Source organism: Helianthus annuus, chromosome 9 (genome assembly GCF_002127325.2).
Source record: "Helianthus annuus cultivar XRQ/B chromosome 9, HanXRQr2.0-SUNRISE, whole genome shotgun sequence".
Taxonomy (NCBI): Eukaryota; Viridiplantae; Streptophyta; class Magnoliopsida; order Asterales; family Asteraceae; genus Helianthus; species Helianthus annuus.
In genome coordinates this window covers 119,585,466-119,602,462 of record NC_035441.2, presented here as the reverse complement: position 1 = coordinate 119,602,462, position 16,997 = coordinate 119,585,466, and the positions used below count along the sequence as shown (strand labels likewise).

Here is a 16,997-nt window from a genome sequence, read left to right as displayed (position 1 = left end):
ATTGTATCATTGATATGAACTGAAAATTAGGAGATTATTATAAAATAAGGTTGAAGTAAAACTCTTTAATGTGGTATTGTATGCTGGGATAAAGAAAATTAAACGAATGTTTCGTATTAAATAAAAGATTTTCGTATCTGATAATCTTATACAGTGATGCTAAAGAGAATGATAATCAATATTCTGCCGCAACGCGCGGGTTAACGTTAACTCGTTTTTTTTATAAATCAAACGATACCATCAAAAGATATAAACAAAAAACAAAAGATTGTTATTTTTTCTCATGTTTCCCTTACACTTCTCTCTACATGCAAATTAAGCTTGAACCAATGGTGAATACATGAATTTTGAATAAGGGGCAAGATATGGGTCGGTCAAAATAGGGTGAATATATGCGGACTCAAAGCGCTATTAAGCGTAAACCGAATGAAAAAAAAAGTATTGGGCCCCAAATTTTGGGGGCCCAGAGCGGTGGCACACTCTGCACACCCTCTGGGCCGGCCCTGATCTTGATGACCTCAAAAGTCAAAGGGTAGGTCTATTCGCTCAACATAACCTTGATTGCGTTGAGGGGTGTTCTCTCTACTTTACACCATGATTTAGCACTCTATTGTTTAATGAAGTTACTTTCGTGTTTGCCAGGTTTAATTTGGCCGGTCTGACATCAAAGGTCAAGGGTTTGAATGTTCATGTCTTCTCTCAACATAAACTTTGTGAGTATTCTTTTTCAGTTTTATATCATGTTTTGCACCTGTAGGTTTAGTGTAATTTCCCAATTGCCCTTTATATATTATCCTTACATGAATATAGGCAACAACACCTGAGTACAAGGCGTACCGAGAAAGTCATGAGTAATAGTGCCACATTTGTAGAGGTGCGATATAATTAAACCACATCTAATGTCTGGAAAACTTCGTGTCGATTTATTCAAATTTAAGAACCGTCATAAGAACACATCTTTATTTAGTTTATCAAGTTATTAAGCTATTCATTCAACAATATTCCGGTTTAGGATAAAAATATATTTTACTTATATACTTCATTTTCTCTATTAAAAATACTTATATTTTTTTAAAGGATTAAAAATACTTATATACTTCATGTTCTTTATTAAAAATATATCATCCACCTGTAGTAAATGAGTTGGGGGAAAAAGGTTAAATCATCATAATTAAAATTAGCCTAAATAAATAAGTCAAACTCAATCAATCAAGAATAACAAAAGATCATCTAAAAAGTTATCTAGATTTAAATCTATTAGACCTGGAGTGGAGATCATGGGCTCTAAAAAGTAGGAGATCATGGGCACAAAATGTGGAGCAACCCATCAGGTCAGAAAACTGCAAAGGTTTAACCATTTATCATGTTATGTTGATATTATTAATTTGATGTTAAAACTATTAGTAATAAAAGTTTGATTTAATAGTTTACCTCTATATTAGATAATTTAATATAAATTAGCTTTGTGTACACTTAATATAAATTAGCTTTTATTTGTAATGTTGTTCAAAAGTGGCTGGCTATATTTCAGTTTTATGTTACCTAAAAAATGGCCATATTTCAGCAAATCAGTTTTTTTTTTTCAGTTAGATTAAATTTAAATTCAAAAGTGGCTGACTATATTTAAGAATGCTTTGAACTTGATAAGCAAATAAGAATGCTTTGTAGATGAAGAACATGCCATTTTTTGGGTAACATAAAATTGAAAAAAAACTGATTTGCTGTAGATGAAGACTCGAGATCTTTTGGACAATTTGGTCCTTTGAAGGGCAGTTACTCGCAGGTGAGTACCTCATAAATGTTGATGTCACTCCTTAATTGCATGATAATAAATAATAATAATAAATATTAATAATAATAAAAAAATGTAATAAAATAATAAATAATAATAATAATAATAATAAATTTTAATATTTTAATAATAATAATAAATAACAATACTAATAATAAAAATAAAAATAATAATAATAATAATAATAATTAAATAATAATAATAATAATAATACTAATAATAATAATAATAATAATAATAATAATAATAATAATAATAATAATAATAATAATAATAATAATATTATTATTATGATAGTTAGTGTTTTATGATAATAATATAAAACTAATAAGAATAATCATAAACATAAGAGTGAAAAAAAAACTGAATTGCTGAAAAATAGCTTCCACATATTTTGTGACTTTGAAAAACCATCCACATTTATGAGTTGTTTTCTTAAAAAAAAAAATTTACATTCAAGCCTGATTAATAACAATTTTCTTTTAAAAATAAAGTATTTCCAATATTTACTTTTAAAATGTTATATGTAGGGTAAAAAATGAGTTAAGGTGTTTAAAACCGAACTTTTGTATTTTACTCACAAATAATTTGTCTTTACACAGAGAATAGCTACATAGTGCGAGAGGGAGATCCGGTAGATGAGATGCTGTTTATAATGCGCGGAGACTTGCTAACTGTGACTACAAATGGTGGAAGAAGGGGCTTCTTTAACTCTAGTAACCTCAAGGCAGGTGACTTTTGTGGAGATGAGCTACTCACATGGGCTTTGGATCCAAACCTGTCTTCGACTCTCCCCCTCTCAACGACAACTGTGAGAGTGATTACAGATGTCGAAGCGTTTTCACTTAAAGCTAATGACCTCAAGATTGTAGCCTACCAGTTCAGGAGACTACACAGCAAGCGCTTCCAGCATACGTTTCGGTAATCTTTCTTTACTTAACTTATCATATTTATATACAATCTAAGAGAATGTTAAACTTGTCAGGTACTACTCGCAACATTGGAGGACATGGGGAGCTTGTTTTATACAGGCTGCTTGGCGTAGACATCGTGGGAGGCAGAAGTCCAGGATGCAGTAGCACACACTGCCACCGGTACCTCCCCATGTCTTGGTGCAGCCATCTATGCCTCCAGGTTTGCTGCCAATATATTACACAACTTGAGGAGGACCAACCATTCACTTACTCCTAAATTATTGCCACTGCCACTCAAGCCAGTGGATCCCGATTTTAGCAGGTAGTCTTTTTGAGTCTGTACATTCAGCAAGGCCGGTGCTTTTATATTTTGGGTCTGTCAATATAGAAGGACAATTATACGCTATCGATCTATTGGATTTTATTAGTCGTGGCAAAATAATAAAAATAATAATAATAATAATAATATATAATAAATATTAATAATAATAATAAATTTTAATAATAATAATAATAATAAAAATAATAATAATAAATAATAATAAAAAATAATAGTTAAATAATAATAATAATAATAATAATAACAATTTTTTTAATAATAACAATAAAAAAATAATAAAAATAATAATAATAAATAATAAAAAAAAGAATTAGTGGTGGCAAAATAATAATAATAATAATAATAATATATAATAAATAATAATAATAAATAATAAATAATAATAATAAATAATAATAATAATAATAATAATAATAATAATAAATTGTAATAATAATAAAAAATAATAATAATAATAGTAATAATAATAAAAAATAATAATAAAAATAGTAATAATAAATAATAATAAAAAAATAGTTAAAAATAATAATGATAAATGATAATAATAATAATAATTTTTTTTAATAATAATAATAATAATAAAATAATAAAATAATAAAAATAATAATAGTAATAATAGGAATAATAATTATAATAAAAGGTATATTGTAATGACTGTTTTGTTAAAACACTTAATGAATGCCACCCTTAACGAATGCCACCCTCAATACGATTCTAAATTAATGAATGCCACCCTCAATACCATTCTAAATTGTAATAATAATAAAAAATAATAATAAAAATAGTAATAATAAATAATAATAAAAAAAATAGTTAAAAGTAATAATGATAAATAATAATAATAATAATAATAATAATAATAATAATAATAAATTTTTTTAATAATAATAATAATAATAAATTTTTTTAATAATAATAATAATAAAATAATAATAGTAATAATAGGAAAATAAGAAAGTCTTGGGGTTAAATTGAAAAGTTGGAAAACTTTAGGTTAAAACTAAAAATGTCAAAAGGTTTAAAATGAGAAACATAAAAACCTTTGGGTTAAAACTTAAAAAAAACAACTTTTTTTTTGAAAAACACTCAATACACATCTTACAACCATCAAAGCAACAAAAATTTGGAAATTTATAGTTTGGAAATAGATACCTCATCACAAGCTGCTCCATGTTTTTTTATTGTTTTCTGCTCATCATCCAAATTAGCAAGTCCCATTTCCTGAAATAAGAAATCAATGAAAATTGATGATCATGAACATATCAAGAGTTATAAGTTTATATTAACGGTATTAACCTGATTACATGCAGGTCCATTATGAAACAACGTTTTCTGCTGCTCATCATCCAGAATGGTAAGTTTCATTTCCTAAAATAAAAAATCAATCAAAATTGTTGATGATAGAAATATCTAAGTTTATATTAAGAGTATCAAATAAAAATAAAAACCTGATAACATTCTGGTCCACTTTTTATGAACGGATTCTGATCCGCATCAGTCAAATTCTTGACGGTGATCTCCTAAAACAACAAAATCAATACAAAAGTTTAGTGTATGTATAGTGACAGTAGCAGGTTCGTAAACAAATGGTTTTACTAACCTTTGCTGTAGTGGCCGATAAAGATGGTAAGGGAGATTGATTTTCATTGGTAGAACACTTTTGGTCGCCTAGTTCGAGTTCAGTTATGCTTTGCTTCATTTTTTTTGCTGAAATGCTTGATCGAATATGTTTGAACTTGTTACAGGCAGGTGCATTATATAGCACAAGATCATGGGCCTAAATTTCTGGAGGAAACTTGCAAGAGGAGTGGAGATCATGGGCCTAAATTTCTGGAACAAAACCACCTGCAGAAAACTGCAAATAACCTCCATTAGAGTGGTTATTTTTGGGAGTTTAAAGGGCTGAGATTTAATCTCAGCATGATCCGACGGTCAAGATGGATTTCAAAGTTAACTCCCACTTAATGGGTTCCATATATATATATAATGTTATTGAAAAGAACCGTTAATAGTTTTAGTGGCATTTTGGAGCCTTTATAGCTTATAATCTATTCATAGAGGGTTTTTTTTTTTTTTTTTTTCAAAAGTGTTTTGGTGGAAAATTTATTTATCAAAATTGATGATTTAAAAAGAATTAATTAAAATGGGTGTTAAAAAAACACTTTTCTTACTCCTAATTTTATTGGATAAAACCCAATTCTATTTAAAAGTATGTTTTTTTAACAAGAGTGAAAAAAAAAAAAAAAAAAAAAAACTCTCCAATTAAATTAAAAGAAGTTGGTTTTTGAAATTTTATCATTCGGTTTTTTAAATCTTTTATAGACATTTTCTGTAACACCCACGGCTAGAGATTAATAGTTATTATCTAACTAAGGTGTTATAGAGTTAATATTCCATACAAACCTTGTCTTATTTAAAAACAGTAAGAACAAACCTTGAAGATTGATTAATTGAATTAAGTGCTAAGATTGATTACACATCATTAACAACAATGACTATAATATTTAATTAGATTTAAAGGTGTTTTAGTCATTTTATCATTTTCCGTTAACTATTAGTTCCATCCGGTTTTAAAACTAAAATAACTTTTATATACTCTGTTAACTATAAATTCCATCCGGTTTTAAAACTAAAATAATTTTTATATACTTTAGTATTTTATTAAAAACACAATACCATAAAATAAAGCATTTTTTATTTTTAATAAGAGTATAATATTACTATATTTTTTTTAAATAGACATTTTTTTAAAAAAAAGTTGCAAAATAGTGTTTTATAATTGTGCTAATAAGTATAACCAACACATATGTAAGTAACACATGAATTTCTATAATCAACACATACCTATTTAATTATAACCAACACATACGTAAACAATTATAACCATCACATAGTTTTATATAAGCAACACATGAATTTGTATAACTAGCACATACATATATAATCATAACCATCACATATACAAACAACACATGAATTTGTATAATCAGCACATGAATTTGAAACTGCTTTCATAATTTTAGGAATTTTTAAAAACCAACTTAAAAATAAAATACAAAAATGTCCTTTATACATAAATTAGAGGGACGACACGTGGCATGTTATGAATTTTCCTTACATAACAATAACAAAATAAAGTTTGTATATGATCCTACCACAGGTGTGATATATGTTATTATATAATAGATAACAATAACAAAAAATTAAATAAAAACTTCTTTTTTTTTTAGTTCGGACAAGTTGCTTTAGTGGTTAGTCATTTGTTTTTCTCCTTGAGGTCCCAAGTTCAACTTCCAGTGACAACACTTTGAAGGACGTTGGTGTGGGAATGAAGTTTAGAACTTGGCCTCTTTGGAGTTCGCCAGTTCGAAACCGAGCCGAACCGGGTTTTACCGTAGTGGCCCTTCAGTGGGCGGGTTTTCACCGGAACTGGTGGCATGGTGGCTCAGGTATGCATCCAATTCTGACTGTTCTGGAGGAAGGGATGCATTTGCTCTATTGATGGCATCCCAGGACGCTTATCCGGTGATTTAGTTGGTCGTTCAGAAAAAAAATGTTTTAATTTTACCATAGATTTTTCTTTTACTCTTTAAATAGAAATTATTTTTATCTAATAAAATTAGGAGGGAGAAAATTACCTTTTAAAAAAACACCCATTTTATTAAATACTTTTCAGGTCATCCATTTTAATAAATAAGTTTTCCATCAACACCTATTTGAAAAAAAAAAAAAAAACTCTCTCTTCGTATTTTAATTAAGGCAAATTAGAAAATAATAATCTCTTCTTTCTAAAATTGACCGATAATAATCCCAAGTCAGTTATTAGCCTATAATAATCCGACCTCGTCCATTTTTTTTTTGTAAAATAGTCCGCCGTTAAAATAGCTTAAAGGAGTTAAGTTTCTTTCCGAATTACAAACTGGTGTTTTAGGGCTTTTGATCAGAACGAGGATACGAGTCGATTCATGTAAAACTTACCTCGAAATACTGCCCCAACCCACGAAAATGGTGCTTCAATTTGGGTGTTTAACTTCCAATTAACAAAATTCAAGCCATTTCGAACACACTTTCGAGGTAAGTTTTACATCAATCGACTCGTATCCTCGTTCTGATCAAAAGCCCTAAAACATCGGTTTGTAATTCGGGAAAAAACTTTTACAAAAAAATTGGACGATGTCGAATTATTATTGGCTAATAACTGACTTGAGATTATTATCAGCCTATTTCAGAAAGATGAGATTATTATTTTCCAATTTGCCTTTAATTAATAGTATACATACATATCATAATGATATATTTATAAAGATATATGTATGTATGTTATACCTAAAGCTTGACTTGTGAGTAAATAATTAAGCTCGAACTATCTATTTATTATTATTTTCTTGTTTATTTTAATCTATACTATATAATAAAAGAAACCTGTTTTGGGACACTTGTTATTCTCTCATTTGATTGATTAAACTTAATAATAATAATAATAATAATAATATTAATATTTAATCTAAATTAATACAAATTTTTATTATTAATAATAGTTAATTAAATCTAAAATCTAATCTAATACAAATGGAGAACGGAATCGAGGTGGGATGCGGATATACGAAACTTGAGTAGAAAGTCAACATTCATAAATCATATATGTAACACCTCGAAAATTCACGTCCTATAATGTATCGACACGTGTCATAAGTTAGAACGTGAGAAAGAATACTCTAGAGGGACTAAAGTCGACAAACATAAAAAGGATGTGAATTCAAGGGTTCAAGATGTCAACAAGGGATAAATATACTTTACAGTAACCCTACATGATGCTCATACCTTCAAACGAATAAATCATGGATCATACAGAACTAAATGTGGAAGAAAGTGAGAGATTACAAACTACAGGGGTTAAATGTGTCAACATGTTTAAGTTATACCTCTGAGTGACCTTTTAGCAAACCCGAAGCTTTGTAACGGTAAATTATGCTCACTAGAATACATGATAAAAATTTCACCAAGTTTCATTATCGTATGAGAAAGTTATGATCAAATTCGTATGCAAGGGGTTAAAAGCGTAAACATTGAAAGTTATGACTTTTTCGGGTATACATAAAGGGACCAAGGACTTAACGTAATGGGTAAAAGTCTTGAAGCCCTTGTAAGCAAATGTGAAAGGGCCATAGTGCAAGAAACAAAGTTAGACTTGCCCTTTCGAAGAACCAAGAGCCAAGATGTAATAATTGGAAAGTTTGGAAATTTGATCAGAAGACCCATACGAGCCGCGTAAGCCTTGTTAAGGCCTTACGCGGGCCGCCTGGCTTGCCCAGATACAGAAAAATGTTGGCAGCAGCCTGTTTAGCTTTCTAACCGACTTATATTCCCCTTAAACACTTCCAAGAGCTGCCTAAACAAATTCTTAGGCCTTAGGGACACTTGTTAATCATCCATGGCCATTGCTAGCATGATTTGTCAATGATCTAAGGTGATTAAGGCACTATAAAAGGGCCTTGTGTTGCAACTTTGTAACCACACCTTCTATCTGCATTTCTGATCAATTCTGGAGCTCCAAAGCAGATTCAAGTGATTACTAATCGTGCATAGGACTTCAGTAAGTATGCTTAACCTTTCTTAGTTGAGTTTTTATCTAGTTTTAGCTTAAAAGTCTAACCGTCGTAATTAACGGTTGACTTATCGATTAATCAATAATGGTTCAGTGATTTGTCGAACCAAAGGTAGTTATAAGTTGGTAATCATGTGGGCTTTAAACCCTTAAAAGGGCACCCTCTGATTCCCATCCTAAGTAGATCAAATGTCGGGTCAAAGTTGCCTAGAAAAAAGTCAACAGAATGCTAATCTTCGATTTATCGCATAATTAACAATGTAGAAGGCGTGTAACCTATTTTATCACTCGTATAATTTGGTAATAAGTATAAGAACTGATCTAAGCTTGTTTGATCCGACAATTTCCTGTTTAGACCCGGTTCGGAACCGAAAGTCGTAAAACTTTGACTTTTGCTTTGACTTCAGTTCTGACCCGAATTAGATAGGTTTAGAAATGCCTTCCAGCTTCCTTAGGACCAGGTTACATGTTGGTATAACCCTCTGAGCTTGGTTCGTTGTTTAACCCATCCGTTTACGTGTTTCCGTTAATTGCCTAATGTTGACCAATATGCCCTTATGACCATAAAACGTGAATTTTGGAAAAGTGAAAGGACAATAATCCTTATTACTGATTTATAAAGTTGTCCCTAAATTTTCATATCAGTTGGAGGTCTAGATTAGGAGTTATGCTCATTAGCGTAATTATAACGCCTTTTAGTAATTAAACGGCGCAATTAGCATAAAGCCTATCCAAACCCAATTTTTGACACCAAAACTTTTACCCACCGATGTAATATAATATTTTGAGATTTTTAAAGATTTTTAATTATTTTTAAACTGATCATAACCTAAGGCTATCGCCTTAATTCGGTAAATACCGATTATACCCTTTTTATGTATAAAATGAGTTTTACATAGTATTTTGACACCAATCCAATTGCTACTGATTTTATATAATAAATGTAGTATTTTGAACTTTATAATCTGATCAGAAAACTCAGATTTCCGGTATAACTCGGAAATCGCTTAAAATGGCTTTTTACGCGTATTAAACGCATAGTTTGGGTTTAAAACCATTTTGTCGCATAAGACTTATCATCAACTGATGTAACATGTTAAAATAAGTTATTTTACTGATGTATTCAGACCCGAGTTTCAAAACTATAATTAACCTCCTTTATAATCTTTAAAATGACCAAAATACCCCTACGGGGTGTATTATGAGGTTAAACTCATTTTGGGCATAATGGAAGGTATCCTAAGGATATCACAACATATTTAGAGCATATTGGCTTAAAGCTCAGGGCGTTAATAAGGAATCTTGCAAGTTCTAGATGCCTAAAGTATGTTGAACAATTTTCTTTTATTTGATCCGCCTGTGGATCCTTTACTTTCCGTTGTAATACTTTGACATTACTTTATATTCGGAATGTAATATATTTATCTTTTGCTTCCGCTGTGCATTTATATATTGTGTTGTTGACCATGATGACATCGACTATGTCACTATACTCCCCACCGGTGATACGTGAAAATTCGGGGTGTGACAATATAGTTCTTTTATTGTTTGTTTATTTGTTTTATCTTTCTTTTTCTTTTTTTTTTCATGTACACCACGTGCACACATTCAAAGGTTTAAAGGTTTAACTAATTAAACTAATAATTTAATATTAATTCTCTTTAAACTCTTACAAATACTATTATCACCAATTTATAAATCTAAACTTCTAAATATTAAAATTTAACATAAAAAATGGACGGAGTTAACCCAATGGACTAAAATGGCAACGCTTGAAACTATTTGGACTAAAATAACAACGTTTCAAACATTTAGACCAAACTGGCAAAATAGCCCAAACCACAAAGACTAAAATGACATTTAACTCTAAGTAGATGTAATTTGATTAATTTTTCTTTGTAGTTTTCCTTATTGTAATTGATTAATAATACATAACTAGGGTTAAGACCCGCCCGCGTTGCGGCGCGGGTACATCGTAAACATCGAATGGGTTAGTCCAAACGTTATATGATGCATTAACCATATGAAAACACACATTTCGACGTATCCAGTTGAACCCAGTGTAATCTGTATAAGCATTGTGATTGGATCAAACGTAAAGTAAATGGAATTCATATCGAACAATCATAACGTATTATATGTGACCCAACTCATACATAGAAAACGTAACGGGTATGAAGGAAAATATGCACGTGTAACTGAAAGGGATTAATTAGAGCTTTCGAGAAAAGGGGAGAAAAAGAAACCATAATTTGACTCCACTCGGTTCGAAAAAAAAATTACGACACATACATAAAATAAACACGAAAACATATTATATTTGACCTGAATCATTTCCCAAAAAAATTTACGTCGAAACATAGAACAACTTGAATTTATACCAAAACGTACATAAAAATATGCACGTAAAAATGGTTTCTTTAAACGAAAACGTATTATATTTGACCTGACTCGTCTATAAAAAAAAAGTTTACGTCGGATTTAGAACAAATCATATTTATACATACCCGTACATAAAATACATGTAAAAAATAGTTTTTAAGTAAAGGAAGTATAGGGCTAATCGAAACAAAATATTAGTAAAAAATTTAATAGGTTAAAAACGTTCCTAAAAACGTGCCAAGTAGCACCAATGCCACAACGACATCGACTCTCAACATCGTAAAGATAAAATAGATAAAATGGTAAAAATTACCCTGAATGAAAAGGAGACTAAAATCGTTGAACCACAGACACCCGTTACAGTGTCTTAACGCGAAGAAATTAACCAGCAACGTAAAATGTACAAAATAATAACTTAGTCAATCTAGGACCCGCCCGTTGTGGGGAAGTTTTCAAAAGGGAAAAAATGGACGCGTTGTGACAGGTCTGTCAAATATGAAAAAACAGAGCAAAAACGTTGAACCTCACATGCACGCTACGACATGTTAACTCGCAAAATTTAGAACGAAACGAAAAACTTGCGAAAGATAAAAAGTATGGGGGACGAAAGTTGTAAATAATAAAGTGTTGTGTTAAATTACAAAAAATGAAAAAGTTTGAGTTAAAAGTAAAAAATTTCAAATGGGTTAAAATGCTAAAGAAAAAACTTTAAGGTTGAAAAAGAAAAAGCAAGTTTTTTTTTTTTTTTTTTTTTTGAAAAAGTCCCTAAGCATGATGTACAAGTCATGATGCACATAAAACTTGCTAATTTATATATGAAATAATAACTTACAGGGTTTTAATTATTCAACAGACATATACAAGAAGATGAGGTCTCAACCGCCATGAAGACGATACATGATCTTGCTCTTTCGGGTGAAACGGTAAACTTGAGTGAAATAATCAAGAATATGACAACTACTATAATGATGAAAATGTGTTTCGGCAAGAAGTACCATAATAATTAAAAAAAATCCACCTAACATCACAAATGTTTCTGTTAAATTCGATTAATTAATTTAAAATACAAAAATCCACCTAACATCACAAATGCTTCTGTTGAATTCGATTAATTAATTTGTTCAACAACCACTATTATCTTTATCATTCAGTACGGTTAACCGATTTGTCATCATACAACCTCCCACCTATTCAATCATATGATTTTTCAACTTTATATTAACTAAATAAATAAATATTAATATTCAATCTTATCCTACTTTAAATATAAAAAAAATCCGTTAGTTTTTTAAAGATATTTTTTTATTATTTGGTATATAAAATCATATTTATTCAACACATGTAATACACAGGGGTTTTTAAAAATATAACTTTTTTTATTATTTGGTAAACAATATTGCATTTATTCAACCGGTGTAATACAATGGTTTTAAAGATATTTTTTTTTATTATTTGGTATATAATATTACATTTATTCAACCCGTACAATACATATGGTTCTTATAGATATAACTTATTTTATTATTTAATATATAAAATTACATTTCTTCAACTCGTGCAATAAAGGAGGCTTTTAAAAAGATAATGTTTTATTATTTGGTATATAAAATTCATTTATTCAACCCGTGTAATGCACGGGGTTATAACCTAGTTTACTTATATACATATAATTAATTTTTTATGCATGTATTTGTAATTATATATTTATCTATAACAGGGTAGGGTTCGGCTACAAAGTCCAAATCTCCTAAAAAGTGTAAAAGTTCGTAAAACATCATATTATTAGCTATAAAAAGCACTTACTTATATCACAATTATCACATAGTTAATTTAATTAAATAATATTTATTTATTATAATAAGTTAGAATTATAATATTTATATAAATAATAGGTTGTTTTAGCGTCATTTAGGCATGCGAGCCTTACAAAACTAGATGTATGAAGTTCAAACTCATTTATTAAACAAACTAAAGTCGGTTTGATTTAAGCTGTAGTATATTAATCTTCGAGTATAGTTCCCAAACGGTTAAACACATTTACCGTACGTTCCATATTTCACTTTTACTACATAGTTTTGGGATATTAGGGATTTATATGAAAGGTTAAATGAATTCCATATATATCCAACCATTAATATCTTTTTGAGTGGGGAAATTGACAAGATTGTATGCACATTATGAAAATGATGTGATAAGAAACAACCAATGGAAACTAGCTTTTCATGTAGTTTATACATACATGTTTACATACAACTTTAATGGGTACACATTTATACAAGAATAATCGTATCTTTAAAGATATTTTCAAATTATGAGTTTGAATTCTGTCTTTTATTTTGCAAAATTGTCACCAAGTTGGAGGTGAAATCGTTAACATTAAGTGGTATTAACATGATTGCTTGTCCACAAGAAATAATCAGCTGTATAGAATATTTTAAAAGAACGAAAACTTTTAGTTGCTCATATGACCTTAATTAAACGAGTTCTGCAAGGTCGGATTGATTTAAGCTTTAGCGTACTAATCTTCGAGTAATTCGCAAACGGTTTGACACATTTACCATGCGTTCCATCTTTCACTTTCACTACATAGTTATAGGATATTAGGGATTTATATATACAAGATTAAATGAATCTTATATATACCCAACCATTAATATCTTTTTGAGTGGGGAAATTGACAAGATATGTATGCGCACTATGAAAATGATGTCATAAGAAACAACCAGTGGAAATTAGCTTTTCATGTAGTTTATACATACATGTTTACATACAAGAAACAACCAGTGGAATTTAGCTTTTCATGTAGTTTATACATACATGTTTACATACAACTTTAATAGGTACCCATTTATACAAGAATAATCGTATCTTTTAATGATATTTCAAAGTATGGGTTTGAAACCTTAGTCTTTTATTTTGCAAAATTGTCATCAAGTTGGAGGTGAAATCGTTAACATTAAGTGGTATTAACATGATTGCTTGTCTATATAAATAATCATCTGTATAAAATATTTTAAAAGAACGAAAACATTTCGTAGCTCATATGAACCTTAATTAAACGAGTTCTCTAAGGTCAATTTGATTTAACCTTTAGTATACTAATCTTAGAGTAGTTCGCAAGCGGTTAGACACATTTACCATACGTTCCATCCTTCACTTTCACTACATAGTTATAGGATATTAGGGATTTACATACAAAATAATTAAATGAATGCTATATATATCCAACCATTAGTATCTTTTTGAGTGGGAAAACTGACAGATTATGTATGCACATTATGAAAATGATGTCATAAGAAACAACCAACGAAAATTAGCTTTTCATGTAGTTTATACATGCCAAGTGAAGCTAGCTCACTTGGTAGAGGCTCCTGCCTCTTAGTGGGAGGTCTTGGGTTCAATCCCAAACAAAGATGAGTTATTTGCAAATATAGGAAATTTGGGAGAGTAACGTTAGCCATTAAAAAAAATGTAGTTTATACATAAATGTTTAGATACAATTTTAACAGATACACATTTATACAACAATAATCATATCTTTTAAAGATATTTTCAAATTGTGGGTTTGAAACCCTAGTCTTTTATTTTGCAAGTTGTCATCAAGCTGGAGGTGAAATCGTTACCATTAACTGGTATTAATATGATTGTTTGTCTATAAGAAATAATCATTCGTATAGAATTATATTTTTAAAAGAACGAAAACATTTCAAAGCTCATATAAACAATAAGTGCATGGATTCAACAAGAGTGAAAGCAAATCTTACCAAAGTTAACTTGGTTGTAAACTCGGAATTTGAAGCTTAACACTAGGGTTCTTAAGGGTTTTATGTCAACTTTTAGATTTATCATGCATATAGTATATATTTTTAAAGATAAGTTCACATATTGATTACAAATATGGTATGTACACGTTAAAGTCATTTATTTATTATATTCATGTGGAAACTTAAAATGTTAACTGTGAATCAAAATTAAACGATTTAGTTCTAGCTGATCACTAAGAATTTGTTTTTTTTATTGATTAATATATAAGGCATAATTTGAAAAATGTTGTATTAGTTTCATAAACTTTAGAAGAAAAGACTCGATTAATTTAACTTTTTTTTTTTATTATCAAACAAGTTTTATATAAATAAGATAAAATTCAATTTTGATATGGATTGTTATAACTATATTATTGAGCCTTATTTGTCTTTTCCATGAAACACTTTACATTTGAATAAATCTAAACTTTATATTAAATATTAATTAAACGAAAATTTATAAGCTTTTGGGCACTATGACAACCGACATCGTATTATCTTGTATTAATTGTGAAAGAGGCCCTCACATGGGTTGATACCTTAAGAATTAACCTAACATCCGATAGGCGATATTTAGCGATAGCAACTATTATTATATTAAGGATTAAATACACACTATATTTTCATACAAAGTCTACAAATACTATCAGATTAACAAAACTGAGAAAAACAAGTTAATACAAATAAAGTAGGAAACTGGGATCAACAATAATTTCTTTTTGAACAATCATTATGTATCACATTTAAAATAACATACACAAATACTTATATTGTTCTTATTTAGAACCCACCTAGCATTGATGGTGGTGGTGCAACTGATGACAACAACCGGTAGGCGATGGCACCCGATAGGTTGGGGGTGGTGGTGACCAGTAAGTGGTTGTGGCAATGGCGCATTGTAACACCTCGCATTTTCGTATTTCTATTTATGGAAAGTTTGTATTCACATTCTATTTTTAGAAACTTATATTTATATTTCCTTTCCCAATCTTGTAATCCGAGACTTTGATCATAATGGAGATTCACTTTTATATATGTGTTACATTCATACTTGTGTTATACGCAATCAATCATTGAATATGTGTTTATACTTGAAACCGAGACTTGAAATACTTTGGAAATATCAACCATACTTTCATCATAGTCATACCATACTTAGATACACTTTGAATACCTAAAAACAAGCTAAAACACAATAAAATAACATTAAATAACCTAAAAACCAAGTGCAGGGACTAAAATCGAACAAAATACAAACTTTGGGAAAACGTGACCCATCACGCCACGCGACAGGGAAGGTTTGCTTGGTCGCGTGGCGCGACCAGTGCTGATCTGCAGCCTCCCCATTTCAGCTAAGGGATTGGACCACCTTTTGTACCTTTGTCACCCCCAATCACCTTTCAAGTTGGTTTTAACCCAAACCCTAATTACCCCATTATATATACCTCTCATCCCCACCTCCTTAACACTTTTCCACCTCAAATCCACTCTCCAAATTCGGGCAGAATACCCTTGGGCAAAAGTGAGGTTCTAACTCACTTTTCCTGCTACTTCTTCATGTTTTCTTCTTCTATTCTCTTTGGACAACCTCTAGGGACATTACCCAAAATTCACCAAGGTGTAATAAGGTGGTGTGTCTTCATATTTGAGATCCAAAGGCAGAATATTTTTTATTTTCATCCAAACTTTCATAAAGTTGTTGTTTTTCTTGAACAAATTTGTGGAAAATTTGTACCAACATTGTCCCCAACTAAACTCATGTTGTGGAGCTTGTGTTATGTTAGTTTTCCATAAGTCATGAGGTTCAAAACCTCCAAAACCTACTGCCCAAAAGGTCCCAAGTGACCTACAAGTTGAACAAACAAATCAACCAAGTCTTCAACCTTTAATGTTGAAGAACTTGTAGTTAGGTTGGGTGTGAAAAATGGAAGCCTTGACTCTCCAACCTAGTTCCACCACTTCACTTAGTATTTCGTGTTCGTGTTTTTATTCTTGTTCATGATCAACCGAAATCATCAACAAAGTTGATGATTTTGTGCTTTGTTAAATCTTATAAATGAGGTTTAATGAATGAAAATCATCCTACCTCCTTGTTTAACTATACATGATACTTACACCATTTTACATAGGACCAATATATATATATATATACACACACACA

At 29.9% G+C, this 16,997-nt stretch overlaps 1 pseudogene; it reads left to right on the top strand.

Annotated features, from left to right (window-relative positions):
• Window positions 1-1,668: 1,668 nt before the first annotated feature.
• On the top strand, window positions 1,669-5,061 carry LOC110876220 (annotated as a pseudogene).
• The last annotated feature ends 11,936 nt before the right edge of the window (window positions 5,062-16,997 follow it).